General features: G+C 49.2%; 1 protein-coding gene across 1 annotated transcript in view; it reads left to right on the top strand.

Annotated features, from left to right (window-relative positions):
• Positions 1 to 4,140: 4,140 nt before the first annotated feature.
• Positions 4,141 to 6,621, top strand: part of BIN2 (bridging integrator 2) — a 47,423-nt gene continuing 44,942 nt past the window's right edge. The window contains exon 1 of the mRNA XM_021711874.1: positions 4,141 to 4,160. The gene's annotated coding sequence lies outside the window, so the exon portion shown is untranslated. The remainder of the gene's footprint in view (positions 4,161 to 6,621) is intronic.

Below are 6,621 nucleotides of genomic sequence, written 5' to 3'. Positions count from 1 at the left end.
AGGAGGTCTCCGGCCCTCTGGGGACACGGGAGCGGGGAGTGGGCTTGCGTGAACGCTGGCAGATCTGAGCGAGACGGGAGGACGCCACCGGTCGTGCGCAAGGATGGGGGAAGCCGAGGCACAACTGCCCTCGGGAACCTCAACCCTCAGGCCGGCCCAGCAAAGGTGAAAGAAGGGCACTAACGTCGCGGCCAACTGTGTCCCGAGTTCTGTTCTGGCCATCCGGCCAGGGTGGTGTTTTACAGATGATGAAGAAGTTGGAGGGTCATGTGTTCATGTCCCCAAGGTCAAAGACAGCAACAGCCGGCTGTGATGCCAGCCTGTAACCCTACTTGGCTTGGATTGAGAGAGTTCATGGAAGACTAGACTAGTTCTGGGTGGTTCTCTCTGCCCCTAGCCGGAATGGTCCCTGGGTGTTGTTCAAGCTGATGTAAGCCGGAGCCCATATCTCCTTCCTGTACCCTCCTCTGATGAGATCTCTGTTCAGATTGTGTCCTTGTTGAGTGCTGGGTGGCCCTGCCCCAGCACCAGCATTTAGCTAGGCCACCCATCTGTAATTTGCCTGCCTGTTGAGATCCTGTGGACACTCGTTGCATTTTTTTTTTTTTTTTTTTGAGTTGGAGTCTCACTCTGTCGCCCAGCCTGGAGTGCAGTGGCCGTTCCCGGCCACCGCAGCCTCGACCTGCTGGGCTCCGGCGATCCTTCCGCCTCAGCCTTCCGAGTAGCCGGAATTACAGGCATGCACTACCACGCCCGGCTGATTTTTTTATTTATTGTAGAGATGAGGTCTCGCTGCCCAGGCGGGTCTCGAACCCGCGGGCTCAGGCAATCCACTCACCTCAGCCTCCCAAAGGCGCGTGCATATTTTTAAAAATAGAGCTGGGGTCTGGCTGTATTGCCCAGGCTGGTGTTGAACTCCTGAGCTCAAGCGAGCCTCCCTCCTCGGCCTCCCAAAGTACCGGGATCATAGGCATGAGCCACCATGCTTGGCCCAACTCTCTACACATTTTAATGGCATTTTAATTTCTACCTGTCCAGAGTATTTTCTTCTCACCTCCCAACACCCTAGTAAACAAGGAGGTATGAGAAGACACATAAGGTAGAAGAAGAGGAGGAGGCAGAGACAAGAAGGACCTGAGATAGACTTGGTTTTCTAAGGGCTGATGGGCTTAGAAGCATTTGGATGAACAGCACATGCTGAACAATTGAAATATTCATGCTATCGTCTAAGGTGGAGCACTGGCTTGGGTCCTGGGAAGGATTAAGTCTGACGGGCTCTCCCTCGTGGGACTATCAGCAGAGAGCTGATGCAATGTACTGCAGGGGTAGACTTGAGAAGCCACAGTGAGAAGGAGGGGCTGGATTTACTCTTTCTATCTTTTGAAGTCAGGGGAAAGAAAGGAGGAAAAGGGAAAGATTTTCGTGTGGCCACTGTTGGTTAACCACCTTCACTTCACCTTGGCCCTTGTCTCTGATAGACCTCAGAGCAGTGCCTGTAGTCTGACTAGAAGCAGGGTGGAGGAGCAGGAGATAGCAGAGAGAAGACTACATTGGGGTTGAAAAACACAACAAAACAAAAAAATTCCAAGACAAAACACTCATGAATAACAGTAACTTGAAAAAGACATATCAGTTGATTCCCGACTCGCTCTTTGACCCTTGGTCTCCATCTAGCCGCCTGCCAACACTGTGCCCTTGCTTGGGGCTTTCTCTCCTTTTTACACATGCACTCCAAGACCTTAGGTAAATAACGTCCTGCTCTGGGCTTCAGATCCTGCATCTGTCAGATGAGAGGGCTGATGTTCTTGATGAAATTCAATATGGTCAGAACACTAAATTGAAAAGGGGAGGAGGCTTCTTGAACCTCAGAGTGAGAAACTTCCCAAGTGGAGAACCAGCCACCCAGGTCGCACCCAGTTCTTCCTGTCCTGAGCCCTTAGGAGGTGGAGAGAGAGAGGATCAAATTCTTATCTGCCCTGGGCAATTCCCAGATAGATGCAGAAAGCAAGATAGGCTGAACCTAGAATGGACACAGGGTCAGGCTGACACTGAACTTGGAGAAGGTGGAAATGGCGAGGAGTGGAGGGCGGGACTCAGCTCAGCCTGGAGCCAGAGTCCTTGAGTCTCAGGAGATTATTGAGGACAAGATAAAGAGGGAGAAAGCTGCACTAAAATGCAAGTATTCTCTGCAATGTTTTTCGATTTTTCTATTAGCAGTCGGATGTAATCTTCTGAGTAACATGAAATCACTAATGTGTCAAGCAGTGAGATGCGTCAAATATCAAGTGCTTATTATGGACCAGGCACGGGGATGTATACGAAAGAGATGATCGGCCAGGCTTGGTGGCTCAGCCTGTAATCCCACGCTTTGGGAGGCCGAGGTGAGTGAATTGCCTGAGCCCGCGGGTCCGAGAGCTGCCTGGGCAACTTGGCGAGACCTCATCTCCACAATAAATCAAAAAATTAGCCGGGCGTGGTATTGCGCGCCTGTAGTTCCAGTTACTTGGAAGGCTGAGGCGGAAGGATCACCGGAGTCCAGCAGGTCAAGACTGCGGTGACTGGGAGCGGCCACTGCACTCCAGTCTGGGCGACAGAGTGAGAGTCCAGCTCAAAAAAAAAAATTGCTAGAATGTTAGCTTCCCTTTATGGAGCTAACATTGTAGCGATATGATCTTAACCTCATCTTTTCAACCCTCTAAGCAAGTTACTAGTGTCGGTATCCCAATTTTAGAAATGAGGAAACAAGGCTCCAGAGAGGTTGGTAAGCAGCAGAACTGTGGCTGAGAGAAAGCCAGGTGCCCTGCCTTAAATCCTAATCTCAGACTGCTGTCTTCACAAGGTTCCTGATAAGCCTCTCTGACAGCTGTGCCTCCCCCACTTCCTGCTGCTCCTCTCAGCAGGAGCAGCGCTCAGGAGTCACAACACTTGCTCAGGAGTCCTCTGAAAAGCCGGAGTGAAGATCTGGTGACTGTTAAATACCATAGAGGTGGAACATTCTCCCAGGTCTGTTTTCCAGTTCCCGCTCACCATGAGACTGGACTCAAGCTGGCCTTACTGTGTGTTTACAGTCGGACACAGCTTCACATTTCAAGCCACAGTGCTGCTTCCACCATCTGTTCATGACTTCTCGGCTCCCCTCTCAGATCTCCTCTGAGAAAGGTCACTGTTTACCACTCCTTTGTCGGTCTTTCTGCCTGTTGAATTTAATTCAGTTTCTATCTCAGAGGGCTTAATTCAACAGATCTGTACAGAAAAACTCCTTTGTTCAGGGTCCTGGGCTGGACTTGGGAGGGCAGTTAGAGGTAAGAGACATTTTTTTTTGGTAGTTTTTTTTCCTCTTTTAATTTTTATTTAAAATTGTGGGGTACAATTCAGGGCTAGGTATACAAATATTCATGTGCAGGTACCCTTATCGATGAGGTGTGCCCTCCCCTTCCCCAGGCAGATATCGATTACTGTCAATCCCACCTCCGCACCTCCCTACCCCCCTCCCCGCAGATTCGAGGTAAGAGACATTCTTGCCTGCCAGAAGCTTATAGTCTGGGAAGAAAGGGTAAGATAAGGTATGCAGGTCTGCCGGAATTCAGAGGAGGGAAAGATTGAGGAGAGGGAGGCTTTGTAGTGGAGGCTGAATCTGAAATAAGAGCTGTGGATGATGAGTCTTCCTCGGGCAAGTGGTGGGAGCATTCTAGATGAGAATACTTTCAGGCAGACGAGTGTGGAATGCAGCTGAGCTGGGGCCCCCGGGGGTGGTGGGAGAAGAGTCTAGAAAAAGTATATTGGGGCCATGAGGAAGGCCTACTTTAGCACATAACCTAAAAATAAAGATGTCTTACGTAACCACAATAAAATTACTGCGCCTAAGAAAAAATTTCAGCAAAATTCCATAATAGCCAGGCCCTATTCAAAGATCCCCAATTGAAGGAATTAACTGACATGTAATAAATGATTATAGGGAGGCTGGGCTCAGCCTGTAATCCCAGCACTTTGGGAGGCCAAGGCAAGTGGATTGCCTGAGCCTGCGGGTTTGAGACCTGCCCGGGCAACTTGGCAAGACCTCATCTCTACAATAAATCAAAAACTAGCAGGGCGTGGTAGCGCACGCCTGTAGTTCCAGCTACTTGGAAGGCTGAGGCAGAAGAATCACCGGAGCCCAGCAGGTTGAAGCTGCGGTGGCCAGGAGCGTGCCACTGCACTCCAGTCTGGGTGACCAGAGTGAGACTCCAACTCAAAAACAAAAAAAAAAATGATTATAGGGAGAGATGATAGTGAGGAACTGTAGCCACCAAAAATGTATGCAGTCATTTAAAAAAAATTTTATCCTCTCTCCACCCTAGTCTACAGAAAAGTTAAAAGAATAGGTAAGTAAACACAGGAATATTTCCACCCAGATTCACCAGCTGTCACCATTTTTTCACATTTCCCTTCTTCCTCTTGCTCTCTCATAATATCTATTCTAACTTCTCAACTGCCAGGCCAGGCAAATCTGGGTAGAATTCTCAGGACAGGACTTTAGGGGTTGGCATTACGTGGGCATTCATTAGGAAGTGGGCCAGGAGAGCTTATTCATTCTTTTTTGTTTTTGTTTTTATTTTTTTTTGAGTTGGAATCTCGCTGTTGCCCAGACTGGAGTGCAGTGGCACGCTCCTGGCCACTGCAGGCTCAACCTGCTGGGCTCCAGCGATCCTTCTACCTCAGCCTTCCAAGTAGCTGGAACTACAGGCATGTGCTACCACACCTGGCTAATTTTGTGGATTTATGTAGAGACGAGGTCTTGCCAAGTTGCCCGGGTGGGTCTTGAACCCGTGGGTTCAGGCAATCCTCTCTCCTCTGCCTCCCAAAGTACTGGGATTACAGGTGTGAGCCACCACACCCAGCCACTTAGACTCTTGAGCCTCAATTTATAGAGCTAACTTTCCCCACTGAGATAGTATGTATCTCCTGGAGTTGCTGGGAGGATGAAATGATATGACACCTGGAAACTGCTTTCTCTGTGTTACCCTACAAAGAACACTCAATATATATCCACTGCCATCGAGTCTCGTTTGCTCCCTTGCCTGTAAATTCTTGTAATTCCTTTTTAGTTTAGTCATATCTGTTTGCCTGTGTCTGTCTCTAACTCCACCTCCCTCACCACCCAGCTCCGGGTGTGCAGAGTCCACTATCCTCCCTGACTCTACCCTCTCCCCCAACAAAACACTGTTCTCTACCAGAAAGTTGCAAAACCACCTTGTTTAGTGGCAACTGCTGCTCTTACTTCCTTTCTGCTACCCCTCCCTTCCTTTGCCCAGGGTTTGGTTCTCTTAGGTGCGGGGGCAGGGCTGAAGAAAAGAGAAAACTCATCTGGATTCAGTGCAGGGGATGACTGGGGCAGACCAATCTCCCCAGGTCCCCAAAACCTCAAAGCTAAAAGGCCTGGAGGGGCAGGTTGTGATAGTTCACACCTCCAATCCCAGCACTTTGGGAGTGCTGAGGCAAAAGGATTGCTTGAGACCAGGAACTTGAGACCAATCTGGGCAACGTAGAAAGACTTCGTCTCTACAAACAATTTAAAATATTAGCCAGTGTGATGGCACGTACCTGTAGTTCCAGCTACTCAGGAGGTTGAACTGGAAGGATCACCTGAGCCCAGGAGGTCAAGGCTGTGGTGAGCTGTGATCATACCACTGCACTCCAACCTGGGCAACAGACAAACAAACAAACAAATAAATAATATTAAAAGACTTGGTGGACATGAGAGTTACTGAGGGAATGTCCCCACCTTCAACTCTGAAAGTGAAAAGATGAGTGTTACCGCCCTGAAACACACCCCAGGACTCTGGGACCAAAGTTTTTTTGTGGTCATAAACAACAGGTCCACATTTCAGGGCACTCAGACTATGTCACAAGTATTCTTCCCCCATGAGAGAAGCTGGAGGGAATAAGACGTACAGATGCTCAACAGATGTTGAAAGAATGAGGCCGGGTTCAGTGGCTCAGCCTATAATCCCAGCACTTTGGGAGGCTGAGGCGAGCGGATTGCCTGAGCCCACGGGTTCAAAACCCACCCGGGCAACTTGGCAAGACCTCATCTCTACAATAAATCCAAAAAATTAGCCAGGTGTGGTAGTGCACGCCTGTAGTTCTGGCTACTTGGAAGACTGAGGTGGAAGGATCGCTAGAACCCAGCAGGTCGAGGCTGCGGTGGCCTGAAGCGTGCCATTGCACTCCAGTCTGGGCGACAGAGTGAGACTCCAACTCAAAAAAAAAAAAAAGGAATAGAGATGCTTGTGTTGGTTAGAGTGTCTACTCTTGTGTGGAATACAAAGCCCTTCATAATGAGTCTTCAGTCTCTCTTCCAAGCCTCATCCCTCCCCAACTCCTCACACCACACCCCAGACCAGCCATGCTGAACAATGGGAAACTCCAGACTCCCTTGACTCTGCCAATGCTGCTGTCTTCCCCTGGATTCTTCTTTCCATCCTCACCCTTTATGCTCCATTTCAATCTAGCAAATCCTACTTCAAGGCCCTCCCCACTCATGTTCTTCTTGTTAAAATTATTCAGTATCTATTTGCTGGATGCTGAGAAATCTAAATGAGCAAGGCAGGTACCCAATCCTGAAGGAGCTTACTATTTAGA

The sequence above is a fragment of the Carlito syrichta genome, unplaced genomic scaffold, assembly GCF_000164805.1.
Source record: "Carlito syrichta isolate Samal-C Ts95f unplaced genomic scaffold, Tarsius_syrichta-2.0.1 Scaffold302820, whole genome shotgun sequence".
Classification (NCBI taxonomy): Eukaryota; Metazoa; Chordata; class Mammalia; order Primates; family Tarsiidae; genus Carlito; species Carlito syrichta.
This window is presented reverse-complemented; position numbering and strand designations above follow the sequence as displayed.